This window comes from Aquarana catesbeiana, linkage group LG06 (assembly GCF_042186555.1).
Source record: "Aquarana catesbeiana isolate 2022-GZ linkage group LG06, ASM4218655v1, whole genome shotgun sequence".
In the NCBI taxonomy this organism is placed as follows: Eukaryota; Metazoa; Chordata; class Amphibia; order Anura; family Ranidae; genus Aquarana; species Aquarana catesbeiana.
Window position 1 is genome coordinate 114,270,182 of NC_133329.1, and position 16,763 is coordinate 114,286,944.

Below are 16,763 nucleotides of genomic sequence, written 5' to 3' on the forward strand. Positions count from 1 at the left end.
CACAGTCGCAAGGGCCAATCAAAACACTGATTATATTCAGGTCATACAGGAGCAGTTGGATGTGGCCTTAAATAGGATCGATGATCTGGAAAACCGATCGAGAAGGGAGAATTTTAGAGTCAGAGGCATCCCAGAATCTTGCATGGATGTCCCCACAGCGGTCCAAGATCTGATCAAAACCCTCATTCCTGCTATTCCTACACACAAGCTGGAGTTAGACAGAGCCCACAGATCACTGGGACCCCCCAGGAAGGACGGGTCCCCCAGGGATGTGGTGGTAAAGCCGCACTACTATGGAGTTAAAGAGGACATTATGAAGCTTTCTCGTCAGCAACCGCACAACTCATTCCAAGGACACGATGTTCAAATATTTGCGGACATTTCTCCTATGACGATACAAAAGCGCAGAGCCCTCAAACCTCTTTTACTAATCCTGGCGCAGAAGGAAATTAGATACTGGTGGGCTTTTCCCTTTGCTTTAAAATTTACCTACAAAGGTAAAACCCACTCATTCACCAATCTACATGAAGGAGAACGGGTCCTCCTTTGCCTGAAGCTCATATCTCAGGACTCAGAGATGGACACGTCAAATATACAAACAGGATCCTTCAAGAGACCCACACCTACCAGTCCAGTTTCCCCATTATGGAAAACTACCAAAAGCAGACGCTTGAGGGAACCTCTGCCCACCTGATTCTGAAAGTAACTCTACATTATCATACATCAAACTCCTCAGGGACAGGTCCAGGGTGCTATCCTCCTTAATAACTCTACTCTCTGATTTGGGGGCCCCCCAGACTCCCCCCCATGTTTTGTGTGACCATTCTACGGTTCCCTAAGGGATAACGGAGTCCCCCCAAATCCAGTTCACCTAACGACTCTGAGACTCAGGCCTGAAAGGCTCCACCTACCCACAAGACTGGCACTCCACGCAAAGCTAATATTTCTGCTTGATCTTTGGGCCCTACACAAGTGGAACGGACTACCATTGGCCCTCCCCCATCTTCAAGAGGACTACCCTGTTCTCTATCTCTCAACATTACAACATGCCCCAGAGAACTAGTACTTCGACCCCCCTCCCCTCTTAGATTTTTTTCAACGCCAGCTATTGGAATTGAAGATCGGGAGACGGACATGAAAGAACCCCGCGAAGGTTTTTCCAAAGACTCTAGGGGGACATACTGAGGGCATACCAGAGGAACACTAATTCATACCCCTAACAACCCAGGACTAGGAATACTTATCCCTTAGTAGCTTTGGATGCATTCCTTCCCACAATCCTCCCCCTCATTCCTCCCGCTCATCCCCCAATCCCCTCCTTTTACCTCCCCACCTTTACCCATCACCCCTTTTTCCCCCATACCTCTCCATGGCTTCTTAGGCCTATCGTTGGAATAATTCAGCCAGCTGGCTTTGACTCATGCATTTTATAATGTTATAGTTCTTAATTGGTTTTCACCATAAGGTTATAGAAAGTATTTTATCCAGTTTGACCAATTCGGTTGGCGCTGACTGGGGTAGCAGTCATGCACCTCCATCCATCCCACGATAATGGGTACCCCATTTTCGGGAGATGGACAGTTAGCCAATCTGGAGGGCTACTATTGTTTATGGTTTGGCATCATTGGGAGGCACCCTTTGCCCTCCCGACGCCGCAGGTCCTTTTTGGGCCACTATGCACTACATCATCCGCTCTCTCTTTCTTTTTATTTTTCTTTTTTTCTGTTCTTTTCTTCTAACCTTGTCTTCTCTTGTGCCAGTCCACAGATGATGCTGTTTCGCTCCTCTCCTTCAGGTTCCAGGTTCTGCTCCATTCCTCGAGAAACAACACTCCACAACAACCCAGAGGAGGTAAGAAATATTGTTCTTCACACGCTTCCCATTCTAAGCCACTATGTAAAGTAATACCGTGCCCCTAACATCCATTAGGTTAGCATCACACAATGCCCAAGGTCTGAATTCAGCGGTAAAGAGACGTAAATTATTCCAGTCTTATCATGCCCAAAAAATGGCAGTAGTTATGATTCAAGAAACCCATTTTCCCTCATGATATAACCCGTCTTTTCTGCATGCTCAATACCCCCTATTCTTCCTAGCTAACGCAGAAGATAAAACCAAAGGTGTAGCAATACTGTTTGCAAAAACTTGTAAATTTAAGCCAAGTCTGGTGCACAGGGACCCAGAGGGTAGGTTTATTTTAGTCAAGGGCATGATAGATGAGTGCTTGTACTCGTTCATATCATATTACTCTCCCAACAAGGGCCAGACGAAATTTTTTCAAGCTATGTTTCAAACCCTAAGCCCTCAGTTGGAAGGAACAGTAATATTCGGAGGTGACTCTAATGTCGCTTTCAACCCAGGACTAGATAAGTCTAAAGCTCTTGCCGCACAACCAGTCTGTCCCACGAAAACAAGTTCCAAGATAGCGAAACTTATTTATCAACAAGGCTTAGCCGACATTTGGAGAGAACATAACCCAACAAAGAGGGATTTTACCTATTACTCAAACCCACATAGAACATATTCCAGGATTGACCACATCCTCATTTCAGCCATCCCTATCCCTGGCCATCCCCAGCCCTATCAGACCATTCCATGGTGGTCATCTCTTTACAAGGCAGATTCCACAGACCACCCACTACCCATTGGAGACTCAGTGAAATTCTCCTTAATGATCCTATTTCGGTGACAGAGATTGAGAGGGAGTTGCAAGAATATTTTTTGCGGAATAATGTGGAGGGAATCTCGGCGGAGACTCTCTGGGCAGCGGAAGAAAGAAAAAATAGCGGAGATAAAGAAACTTGAGAGGGACTTCTCAGCCCTATGTAAACAACACAAAAGGGACCCTTCTAAGGTCCAAATAGCACAATTAGACGCAGCTAGAATAGCTTTAAACTTAGCTCACACAGTAGGGGCCGAGAGATCTCTAAACTGGAATAATGCGAAATTCTACTTTCAGAGAGACAAGATGAGTACGCTATTAGCAAGAAAGCTCTCCCCCACATTTCGTAACTCTATACTTCCAAAAATCAGAATGCAGGATGGCTCCACAACACTTTATCCTCAAAAAACCCTACAAGCATTTCAGTCTTTCTATTCTACACTATATCAGAAAAATGACACTATGGAAGAATCTTCCATAAAATCCTTCCTAGATGATCTTAATATACCCTTTCTAAGTAAAGACCATGTAGAATTTATGGAAACACCCTTCTCCACAGAAGGAACATTAGATGTGATTAAAAAATTAAAAGGGGTTCAGCTCCCGGCCCCGATGGATTCTCCAATCAATATTACAAAACCTTCGCAGACACCTTAGCACCCCATATTACTAAATTTTTCAACTCCAAAAGGGAAGGGATACCAGTGGAATCCCAACTTAATATGGCTTTCATCTCAGTCATTCCCAAACCCGACAAGGATCCAACTCTAGTAGAAAACTACAGACCGATATCCCTTATTAACAACGACCTGAAAATACTTACTAAAATCCTAGCTAACAGATTAAATTCATTCATCAACCAATATATACACAAAGACCAAGTGGGTTTTACCCCAGGAAGACAAGGCCTAGATCAAGTTAAACGGGCAGTCGACATTGTCTCATTACTACAATCGGGTTGGGATGGAGGCTGACGACAGGAAGGCTTATTATTGTCGTTGGACCTTCAAAAGGCCTTCGACTCCCTTTCATGGTCTTACCTATTTATAGTCCTGAGACGCTGGGGATTCGGGGAAAAGTTCATAGGAACTTTGAAAGCTCTATATTCCGCTCCTATTGCCAAGGTCAAACTACAGGGATACTATTCGGACCCCATTCAAATAGCCAGGGGTTCTAGACAGGGGTGCCCCCTTTCCCCTCTGATTTTTGCGTTGGCTATAGAAGTTCTTGCCATTGCAATCAGGTCTAACCAAAACATCAAAGGTGTACAATGTGGTCCGCACACCCACAAGTGCGCTCTTTTTGCTGATGACATCCTTTTATTTGTCACAACCCCAACTACCTCCATCCCTAATTTATGCAAACTCTTAGAAACTCTTAGAAACCTTTGGATCCTTGTCGGGTCTTCGGGTCAACATGGACAAATCCCATGGACAAATCCCAAGCTCTAAACATCTCACTTCAACCGGCAGAAGTAGACAAGCTCAAACTTTCATTCAAATTTAAATGGAGCAACTCATCGATCCGGTATCTTGGGATAAACCTTACCCCCAAGTTTGAGCAGCTTTATCAGGCTAATTTCCCTCCCATGTTCCGCAAATTAGAATCTGATCTCCTATCATGGTCCCGTTACAATATATCATGGCTAGGTAGAGTACATTCTACTAAAATGACCCTGCTGCCCAGGCTCTTCTATTTATTTAGGTCACTCCCCATAGAAATTAGAAAATATCATCTCAAGGCTTTCCAAGGGAAGATTATCAAATTCATATGGGGAAAAAAAGGTTACAGGCTAGCCCGCAATATTTTTTATAGTCCCAAAACAAGGGGGGGACTAGGTCTGCCATACCTATATAGCTATTACCAAGCAGCCAGACTGGCCCAACTCTCAACTGTATATTTCAGAGTTGAGAAACCCGATTGGATAAATATTGAGAGACAAGCTGTCCCGACACACACCATAGACTACCTCCTCTGGTGCTCCATGAAATCAAGGCCCTCTATATTGTCACCGGCACTATTCCAATCCTTTAAATTATGGGACACCATGAAACATTTACCAGCACTGACCTCAATCATCCACCCTCTAGACCACATTTTCAATAATCCCCGATTTGGACTGGGCATGGACATCAAGTCCTTCCATTGGTGGCTGGACAAGGGGTTGTACCGTATTGGCCATTTTTTTACTCCCTCTGGTCCGATTTCGTTGAAACATTGTATTGATAAACTTGAACTCCCAGGCTCAGAGAGATTCAGATTCATCCAGATCTCTCACTTCCTCTCCTCACTAATGAAGGGGCAGGCGCACCCTTTGGAATTTACAGCGCTGGTGCGGCCAAGCCTTAGACATAAAGGGGGGCATATCTCTCATATACGCATCTCTTTTGGAACCCACCACCAAATTTTCTTACATGGAGGCATGGGAGAGGGACCTGCAGGAGACCTGGAACCTGGAGGAGTGGAACCGGAGGGGAACTAGAGCCTTTCAAGGTATTATAAATTATAAATATTTCTTTGATAGAAGCTAATTTAAAAGTGTTAATGAAATGGTATCTTGTACCCTCCAGACTGGCAACTGTGTTTTCTTCCGCCTCCCCATTGTGCTTCAGAGATTGTCAAGCCCAGGGCTCTATGCTCCATATATATAGAGAGGATTCTGGAACAAAGTGTTCGCCATGATTCGAAAAGTCTCAAGCCTTCCTGTTACGAAATCTCCCCAGGTAGCATTACTTAATGCCCCAATCTCTAGGATAGCAAAACATACACAAAAGTTGATAACCTTTATGCTGCTAGGAGCTAAAACTACCATGGCTAAGGCTTGGAAGCAACCCACGGTATCTTTTCAGGCAGCCAAGAGAAAGATTTTGTGGATCATGTCTCAAGAAAAACTGGTCAGTACTATGACGGACACCACTAAATCCTTCGAGGCAACATGGGAGCCCTGGGCTAGACATATAGGCATATCCTTTATTCCTGGAATACAAACGACACAGACGAGTTAGTGAAAGACCGGACCTGGCACAATTCTACTCAACCCTTCCCTCTCTCTCTTCTTTCCTTCTTCTCTATCCTTTATTTTTCCTACTACTATGATTCAGTATCACAACCGCAGTGTATCAGTACTATTTCTCTTACTATTCCTCAATGGAGTAGAATAACTAAAGTTAACATAAGCTTTTGAGTCCTGCGTAGGAGTCATGGACTCAAAGCGGATCATCTCCAGTTAGAGAGGAGCTGTTGGAGAGGATCGTATGCCTATCTAGCAGCCCCTACAATCTCCTCAGGGACTATTGTGGGTCATTGGACACGGGGCCAGCAGGGGTCCCTGGGGAGCCAGAACTCTTTCCCTGGAGATGGGGGGGCACCTGGCACAGTGTGAGCCCATAAGGGGTGTTGGGAATTCCTACCCACTCAGGGGTCATGAGATACCGCTTTTCCTACATCTCCAGTTGCATTTATCAGTCGTTGTGATTAACATTACTGTACATTTCGAATGCTATTCTCTTACTGGTACGGGATATGTCAGTATGTATATGGTTTTATTTACACTGTACTGCACTGCTCTTTAATAAAGCTTTTTTGGGAAAAAAAAAAAAAAAAGAAATGTTTGGTATCTATTTATTCAGCATAACATCAAATAAAATTAATTATTAATTATTAAATTAATAAAAATTGAGTGTTATTTAGTGTTTATGTGCACTAAAATCTATCAAAGTATATTTAAAACATTGCACTTGAAAAATTGCTGCAAAAATACTGTGTATCATAAAAATATACAACACCCACCATTTTATTCTCTAGGACATCTGCTAAAAAAAAAAAAAAAAAAAAAAAAATGTGTATATATATATATATATATATATATATATATATATATATATATATATATATGTACAGTAGTACCTTGGATTACAAGCATAATTCATTCTAGAAGCATGCTTGTAATCCACTCGTATATCAAAGCGAGTTTCCCCATAGAAATCAATGGAAACTCAGATAATTTGTTCCAGTGTCACTGCTAGTGTATGCAGTACCGCATGTGGCCAGAGGTGGGGGGCGCTGGAGACACTCGGAAACACTCGGAGATGCTCGGACACCACTCGCAGACACTCCGAGATGCTCGGAGACACTTGGGAACAGCGTCTCCAAGTGTCTCCGAGCATCACCGGCACCCCGCACCTCTGGCCAAATGCGGTACTGCACACCCCAGAGGCTTGAATCCGGCTCGCCTTGCAAGACAATGCTCGCAAATCGAGTCAGAATTAAAAAAAAAAAAACAGCTCGTACTGCGGAACGCTCGTAAACCGTGTTACTCGCAATCTCCAGGTTTTAGTGTATATATTAATATATCCAGGGCCCTGAAGGGCCTGGTAAGGATTTTGGGGGGACCCCCACTCAATCTTTTATAAAGAATTTGGCTCGGGGTTCCCCTTAATATTCATACCAGACCCAAAGGGCCTGGTAATGGACTGGGGGGGACCCCATGCTTTTTTTCCTTTATAAATTTCATTTTGCTGTGGTACTGTTCTAAACACGGAAAACACGCGCCACTTTACAGGCATACTATAGACACCCCCCAGGTATGAAATTTAAAGGAATATTACACTTTTATTGTTTCACTGTAAGCATTATTAAAATCACTGCTCCCGAAAAAACAGCCTTTTTTAAAACTTTTTTTTGCATTGATACATGTCCCCTGGGGCAGGACCCAGGTCCCCAAACACTTTTTATGACAATAACTTGCATATAAGCCTTTAAAATTAGCACTTTTGATTTTTCTTGTTCGTGTCCCATAGACTTTAACAGTGTTCGTCCAAATTTTTTGCCTTTTCGCATGTTCTGGTGCGAACCAAACCTGGGGTGTTCGGCTCATCCTTATCGAGCACTGCTCTTCTCTTAGCACGGCAGCTGGCATATTAGTTCCAGGTCAGTGACACAGAGTATGGAAGCAAGAAGGTTAGTGGGAAACAACATTTTCCAAAGTTATAATAGCAATGGCAGCTTTCATGTATTCCTTATGAGTCCTGTAAAGGCAAAAAAAAAAAAAACACGTTTAGTACATCTTTGGAATACATGGATATTTGCCTATGTTTTATCAATTTAACTATGCTGCACGTACAAAAAAATGACTTTTGATGTGCCTGAATTTCTAAGCAAGTGGTGTCAGACCTATCTACTTAATTTTTGATGGATTACAAAGAACACAACCCTCTTCTTATCTCCCCCCCACACATACACACAGACTTTGTTGCATAACCCCTTCTTGTGCACAGGTAGAGAGCACAAAAAGTTATCAACTTAAGATTTCTGGCAAAGTTTATTTTTTGGACCTATCCAAACACAAAACACATCCAATGGTCTGTGGGTGGATTGTGATGTACAGTATGTGTTGGAGCCTGCCCTGTCAAAATGCCATTGAAAATATTATAAATTGTTTATGGTAAATACATTAATTTTCTCAATAAAATAATGTTAATGTTTTTACCATGGTGAATCTCAGAAGAAGACTATTGGGTCTGTTTAGTGATTATAAATTACAAGCTTGAAGTAAAATGCCAACTAATACATCAGTCCAGTGTAAACATGACTGTGATTAATAGTTGGCCTGCATAGCATTGTGAAGTTTCAAGAGGGAAGATGCACACATTAGTAGGTTGGTATAAATTAGGGGGAATGCTCTGCTGAACTCATAAGGTAATGGAAAGTCCCCTTGAGCCAGATCCACCATAAAAGAAATTAATCTTTTCAACAGGTGCAATCAGTGCCAATATATTTGATTACAAATGTTGTGTTCTATAAAAAAAATGCTTTTTGCTAGTTTGAATAGAGTTTGAAAGAGGTAGATCGATTCTTCTGTGACAGGGGAGAATTTCTGGTGACATCCAGTATATTGCTCCAAGCTAAACTTACTGTTTTTCCCTCTCATGCCACCTACACACGGTCGGAATTTCCGACAACAAATGTTCGATTTGAGCTTGTTGTCGGAAATTCCGACCGTGTGTATGCTCCATCGGACATTTGCTGTCAGAATTTCCGACATCAGAAGTTTGAGAGCTGGATCCCAAATTTTCCGACAACAAAATCCGTTGTCGGAAATTTCGATCATGTGTACACAATTCCGAAGCACACAAGTCCCCGCATGCTCGGAATCAAGCAAAAGAGCCGCACTGGCTATTGAACTTCCTTTTTCTCGGCTCGTTGTACGTGTTGTATGTCATCGCGTTCTTGGCGATCAGAATTTCCGACAACATTTGTGCGACCGTGTGTATGCAAGACAAGTTTGAGTCAACATCCGTCGAAAATAAATCCACGGTTTAGTTGTCGGAAATTCCAATCGTGTGTACGCGGCATCAGAGTTGCATCCTCTATGCAATTATGGAGACTCTGTTAGTATACCACTGACATTATCATTAGCCTCTAGAAATTTCTCTTAAAAATAATATACGAGGAATTCAAATTAGAGGATGGAAACAGGAAGTGCATACTTTCTATACTCATACAGCAGCACTCGGGCTAGGAGAGGGTGGGACCGGACTGTGAGCCAATCAGACATACTTCATAAAAATCTGTTGACAAGAAACATAATGAGAAGTAGGGATGAGCCCGATGTTCGCCTGTTAGCCGAATTGCGAACAATTTGGGGTGTTCGCGGCAAATTCAAAAGCCACGAAACACCCTTCAAAAATCTATGAGAGAAATCAAAAGTGCTCATTTTAAAGGCTTATATGCATGGTATTGTCATAAAAAGTGTTTGGGGACCTGGGTCGGGAGCAGTGATTTTAAGAATGCTTAAAGTGAAATAATAAAAGTGAAATATTCCTTTAAATTTCGTACCTGGGGGGTGTCTATAGTATGCCTGTAAAGTGGCGCATGTTTTCCGTGTTTAGAACAGTCCGAGAGCAAAATTACATTTCTAAAGGAAAAAAAGTCATTTAAAAGTACTCGCGGCTATAATGAATTTTCGGTCCCCGGCAATACACATAAAAGTCATTGAAAAAAACGGCATGGGATTCCCCCACAGTCCATTGCAGTCCCTTCGGGTCTGGTATGAATATTAAAGGGAACCTGGAACCAAAATTAAAAAAATGCGTGGGGGTCCCCCCAAACTCCATACCAGGCCCTTCAGGTCTGGTATGGATAATAAGGGGAACCCCGCACCAAAATTAAAAAAAAAGGCATGGGGTCCCCCTCAAAATCCATACCAGACCCTTCAGGTCTGGTATGGATTTAAAGGGGAACCCCGCGCCAAAAATAAAAAAAAAATGGAGTGGGGTCCCCCCAAATATCCATACCAGACCCTTATCCGAGCATGCAACCTGGCAGGCCGCAGGAAAAGAGGGGGATGAGAGAGCGCCCCCCCTCCTGAACCGTACCAGGCCACATGCCCTCAACATGAGAAGGGTACTTTGGGGTAGCGGCCCCCCACAAAGCACCTTGTCCCCATGTTGATGGGGACAAGGGCCCCATCCCTACAACCCTTGCCCGGTGGTTGTGGGGGTCTGCGGGCGGGGGGGCTTATCGGAATCTGGAAGCACCCTTTAACAAGGGGATCCCCAGATCCTGGCCCCCCCTGTGTGAAATGGTAACGGGGTACAAATGTACCCCTACCATTTCACAAAAAATGTGTGAAAATGGTAAAAAAACACAGACATGGCTTGGGACAAGTCCTTTATTAAAAAAAAAAAGTGTCCCACGAAGTCCATTCATCTTCTTCTTCTCTCACTCCAATGGACCGAAAAAAAAATAAAAATCAGCATGCCGCCAATGATCTGCCTCTATGGGAGGCACCCGCCGTAATGACCGGCCTCTCAGGTGACAGTTCTTTTATAACTGAGGGCGGGGCCACACGGTGACATCGCGGGGTTACCCCACCCCCCTCTGACGCACAGGGTCATCCCTATGGCTTTCCCGTAGCATCAGAGGGGGTTGGGTCACTCGCTTACGTTCGATAACCCTCTTCAAAGTTTTGACGTATATAGGATTGCGGCGGTCTGTAAGTGGTTAATGCAAAGAATATTTTCTATCAGCACTTCTATAGTATCTAAATCTATCAAATAGTTTGGTGCTAAATTAATACATGATAATATCCAATAAGATCCAAGAAATCCAAGAAATACATAGTTGTTACATCCAATGCTGATCACCACAATGATATCACCCATGATAAAAGATAAGGTTTGCTCCTTACCAGATAGTGTGGATCATATCAAATGATCAACAGCGCTTTTAAAATAACCAGGATGTCTTCCTGTCACTCTTCATCCCCTTGCTGTGAACTCTTCCAGCAATGTAATGCAAAGCATGAAAACAACATCTCATAGCGCATCATGTTTCAAAAATCTGTGTCTTTAATTATAGAAGTGCACTTACATATTTTGCACAGTAAAATCACATTAAAAGATGCACAGAGTGGGCAAAACTCCAAACACAGGTGTCCCCGCAGTCAGATAGAGTAAAAGCATCATGTGTAGGTCCTGCCCGATGCACGTTTCGTCAAAGAATGACATCTCCAGATGAATTGGCTAAAAAACCTATATTAAATCTTATATGCAGCACTTGGGATGAACAGAATGATTTCAGGTAAATTCATTGTTTAATACAGAAAAAGATTTAACTGATGGCAAAACTCTTAGTTTTGTACACTGAGTGGCTAAATATGCTTAAAATATAAAAAATATATATATATATATATATATAATTCTAAAAAAAGAAACAATATCATATATATATATATATATATATATATATATATATATATATATATATTTATTTATTTATATTTATATGTAGAGGATGTTGTGTTTCTATATTTTATTGTTATTTGTGTGCTGTTCTTTTACATTTTTTTTTATTTTTTTTATTTATTCTATTTTGCGGTCTGTTGTTTTTTCTTTCTGCAAACAAAAAAAGAGAAGATGTAAAACAGGTCTTGAATAGTTGATGGAACATTCATTAACCTTTGGAGCCATTTATTGCCAATTTTACCCTTAAAAAAAAAAACACACACTATAAATAATTTTTCCTTCCCTATTGACTAAGCATTTCAATAAAATGTTAAAATATTGCTATAATCTCTCAATCTGGCAAAAAATTGAAATTTTGGAAAGAAAAGTCAATTTTGTTTAACCCTTTACAGCACCACGTATATTTAGGGTAGTCATATATGGCCCAGTTCATTTCAAAGCAAAAGATTGTCAGTAACAACTGGGTGAGAATGGGTCCATGTAGGGAGTAATAACAATCTGCCTGAATTTTAATGCATGGTGAGTCAGGCTAGTTCACCTGGATTGCAGTTATGACAATCACATTTTTCCCCACATATACCTCTCCTTAGATGCAATCCATTGCCATTTTTTTTAAATCACAGTTTTAGGGCATTAGAGACACCAAAGAGAGTGTTCCAACATCAGCCAGAATGTGTGTTTCCGGATCAGCAGAACACAGACTAAAGGGAATATAAATTACCCAACTTGGTTCCAGCCTTTGTGCAACGGGTGCCAGTCTTTCTCTGTTTTATAGATGGGGAAAGGTTTAGTGATATGCACTACTACACAACATCACCAAATCCATAGATGGTCATAGCAGGCCCAAAGGTGTTCAAGGATAGTCACAAGTCCCACTTCCTATTGTCGGTGATGTATCTGCCTATATACAGTATATTGGTTTAATGTCCGCTCATGAGTCTATCAGGTAAACCGAGCTGTAGTGAGCACTTGTCTTTAAAACTGTCTAATTATGATAATCTATTATTCTTGAAGTTGTTCAACTTTCAAGATTAATGCCACGTACACACGGTCGGATTTTCTGACAGGAAAGGTTGGATGTGAGCTTGTTGGCTGAAAGTCCGACCGTGTGTATGCTCCATCAAACATTTGTTGTCGGACTTTCTGCCAACAAATGTTGGCTAGCAGGTTCTCAAATTTTCCACCAACAAAACTTTGTTGTCGGAATTTCCGATCGTGTGTACACAAGACCGTCGCACAAAAGTTCACGCTTGCTCGGAATCAAGTACGAGCCGGAAGCACTCGGTCTTGTAAAACTCGCGTTCGGAATGGAGATGTCACATGACTATTGAACTTCCTTTTTGTTGGCTCTTTGTACATCTTGTACGTCACCACATTCGTAATTGTTGGCCAACATTTGTGTGACCGTGTGTATGCAAGACAAGTTGGAGCCAACAACCTTCGAATAAAAATCCACGATTTTGTTTTCGGAATTGATGGTACTGTACATTTTTTTTTTGCCATGTGATATTAGTGCAATGGTTTATCAAGTGCAAATTTTCAGTAAAAAATATAATAAAGTTAATTTTAATGCACATTAATGCATGATATCTCCCATTTTTTGGTAACATATAAAAGATGAGGTTGTGCTGAGTAAATAGATACCCAACATATTAAGCCTTAAAATTACATGTGCCTGTGAAATGGCTACAATATTTTCAAAAGGTAATGCTATAAAAACTCTTATGCCTCGTACACATGATCGGACTTTCTGCCAACAAAACCGTGGATTTTTATTCAAAGGTTGTCGGCTCAAACTTGTCTTGCATACACATGTTCACACAAATGTTGGCCAACCATTCCGAACGTGAGATTGCTGTGACGTACAAGACGTACAAGGAGCCTAGAAAAAGGAAGTTCAATAGCCAGTGTGTCTCCTTCTGCTTGATTCAGAGCATGCATGAACTTTTGTGCGACGGACTTGTGTACACACGATCGGACTTTCCGACAACAAAGTTTTGTTGGCGGAAAATTTGAGAACCTGCTAAGAAACATTTGTTGGCGGAAAGTCCGATAGCAAATGTTCGATGGAGCATACACATGGTCGGACTTTCCGACAACAAGCTCACATCCAGCATTACCTGTTGGAAAATCTGACCGTGTGTATGCGGCATTAGAGGTCATCAGTTTAGAGTTAACTAAGAAAAATGGCGCTAGAACTATTTCTCTCACTCCAGCATGTGTGGTTATACAGTATATAACAAATGTATCGATCAACATTTTCATAAATAGGTGCCCCCAATGTGTGGGTTTATGTACAATATATGTGTGCTTGTGTGGGTGAGGGGGGGCTCAAAATGTTTCAGGAGGTTTTTTGTGCTTGGATGTACCTTTCATTTTTTACACTTGTTTTCACTTATGTTTATTCATATCACACAGGGGACCAATACCCTTCTATGTCTTAGCTTTTTACTATCAGACCCCTGATGTTTCCCCTGCACGCCCATAATGGAGAAAAGATCATGATTGGGAACACATAATATACATATAGTGGGAATTTCTCAAATTTGAAAGCAATGGTGGAAATATGGTAAAGCAATAGCACAGCTCTCTAGTGCTCAAATAACACATGAAATTTAACTTGAGTAATCCATAAAGTAAAAAAAGTGAAAAAGTGAAATATTAAAAGTGATCAAGCAAAGTCCATAAAAAAATAGAAAACATCAATTTCAGTGATCCCTCAGCCGTGATGGAAACAAGAGACTCCAAGAAAGCCAGGTTACACCCTTCACTCCCATACTCTGCTTACCAGACTTAGTGTGACCCCCTAATAAGAGTGGTCAACATGCGCTCTTATTACAAAGCCAATCCAGCATCTGTGGCAGGCAAAGAGGTCCCTCTCAGAATGGTGACCAAAACAGCTCCAGCAACCAGGCAGCAGCATTGAAGGCTTACACACCCATTCCAGAATGGCACCTTCACTGGTTAGTGTGTCCCCTTTGACCAGTATTAACTGAAATTAAATGTTCTGGTAACTGTTGATTAGTCCTGCTTGGAGGAATTGCAGGTAAAAGTAGCTCTGCATAGTATTGACTTAAAACATCTTTGTAGGATTTTCATGGATGGCCTGAGGCCCAGAGGGAGCTGCCACTTGAGTTTAATCACCCCAATCTTACATATGTTGGAGGATAGCCATGGGCACAGATGGCAGAGTTCCAGATCCTCGAAGACCAGAAACAGTGAGTTGTGAAAATGGTGGAAATACACTTTAAGGGTACAATGGGCTTTGATGACTTATGAGGGGTTTAGCAATTCTGCTATTTAACCATCTCTGGACCTATTTTAATGCCAAAATCCAGCGCTTCATTATCCTTATTATTTTTATTTATTTTTTACAGAAAGAAAAAACAGAGAATGGGAAAAAAGGAAAGTATTGAAAGTGACAGCACACAAATAATGATCAGCTACACACAAACAAAGGAAAAAACACAAATACAAATAACTAAACAAAATAGTCTGAAGTGCCCTAAATATACCCAAATCACAGAAACCCTCTTTAAAAAATTCTCAGTGGGCAAGGTTGAGAGTACACCCTAACAAATAACTTCTATTATTGGGTCCCATTTTGTCTGTTAAAAACAGGGCTTTTACCACGCCCCCACAGCAAGTCCCCTTTCCTCAGGGGAAAACTGCACCGCTTCAAAAGTTGGTTGTGGTCAAATTGCACTAACAATGGGAGAGCCTTACAAAGGCATTGTTAAACACCATGAGTGCTTTACACACAGGGTTCAGGCATACACTACATGCAAATTGCAGGGTTCAGGAGTGTGCTACATACAGAGTGCAGGGTTCAGGAGTGTGCTACATACAGAGTGCAGGGTTCAGGAGTGTGCTATGTACAGAGCTCAGGCTAAAGAGTGCACTATGTACAGAGTACCAGAGAGAGGAGAAAGGGCTTCTGCTAAAGAGCAGCTACAACTTACAGTAGGAGTGTGCAGGCTGCGGGCACTTGCTTCAGCAGGAGCTGTTGCCAGGACACTACATCGGCTGTTTACACCCCCGCCCCTCCCTCCACTGCTTTCATAGCTGTGTACACACCACTGGGAGAGGAGTGCTGTCACTTGTAATCTGAAGAAGAAGCCCATCTTCTGTGTGTGCAAGTGACAGTAGTAAATGGTGGCCAAAGAGATAAAGCTGGAGGATGAAGGAACTCTGTTCCTTCATGTTCCCTGCTGATAAAAAGCCCTGGTTAACAATATCATTGAAAGTTTTTTGTTATATATATGGGGTGTTGTTCCTCAAAGATGTATAAAGAGGAATCCAAGCTACAAACAGTCCACCAGAAAAATAAGCGGAGAAGCAGGAAACTTCTTATAATATAGTATGTGGATAGTATTAGTAGAAAATGTATAAAGATGAAAGTAGGCAAAAAAGGAAACAACTCACATTTGATGAGGTTGTGAAAGACCATGCGATATGGTAGACGCAACCTTCTGAGAATGTGTGTGGAGAATACCTCTGTCTCCACGCAGGACAAGGTGTAGGTTGCTGTTGGTACCTTGAGGAAACCTGGTCCTAGGTCCTCATGGGGGACATCAGGAGGGTGGTTGGCTGGTCTATGAAGTAGACAAAGTCTGGTCGACTGTTCGAACAGCAAAGGTTTATGTTTTAGGAATGGGTTGAAGTCATGTTTTTAATTTGGACATAAAATGTATTAGTTTTTATTCATTTTTTTATTTAATCTATTTTTGGGTGTCGGGGGGGGGGAGGAACGGGGGGAGGGGGAGAGTCTCAGAATCATATGTTCCTTGGGGGGTGTCTGTAATGTTATATGGTGTAAAATGTCTAGGAGTAACATATATTTATATGGTATATTTATATGATGAAGATGTTGGCATGTCCCGATGTGTTGTTTTTAAAGTATGTAATGTATGTTTTTTCTTTGGTAAAAATAATAAAAAGAATTTGAAAACTAAAAAGATAGCACACACAAAAAAAAAAAAAGATTACTAAACAACAAAGATGCATTTGTAGCTACAATATGCAGTGTTCTCCGTTTAGCTGTGTTCACACATTTCCCACTCGCTTTCATTGGTTTGGAACGAGCAGTGCATGTTAGTTGTGGTCATGTACACTGCTCTATGCACACTACATATCCCATATTACACAGTACATGGTTCATCTCAGGGAAGAGCAAGAAATGGTAGCTATGTTGCTAGACACAGTGGAACCATGGAGAATGAACGTAGCCACCCTCTAACAGAAAGTCAAATCAAAGCAGCAAAAAAACGGAATTTGGAGATTTGGAAGAGACTGAAAATAATTAAAGGTACTTTTGTTTCATTTAGGAATACATACTTGAATGGAATTTTAAT

At 41.6% G+C, this 16,763-nt stretch overlaps 1 long non-coding RNA gene across 1 annotated transcript in view; it reads left to right on the forward strand.

Moving 5' to 3' along the window:
* Positions 1 to 16,007, forward strand: part of LOC141147668 (uncharacterized) — a 122,730-nt gene extending 106,723 nt beyond the window's left edge. The window contains exons 3-5 of the long non-coding RNA XR_012245094.1: positions 1,761 to 1,851; positions 14,500 to 14,627; positions 14,787 to 16,007. This is a non-coding gene — a long non-coding RNA (uncharacterized lncRNA). The remainder of the gene's footprint in view (positions 1 to 1,760; positions 1,852 to 14,499; positions 14,628 to 14,786) is intronic.
* Positions 16,008 to 16,763: the final 756 nt, after the last annotated feature.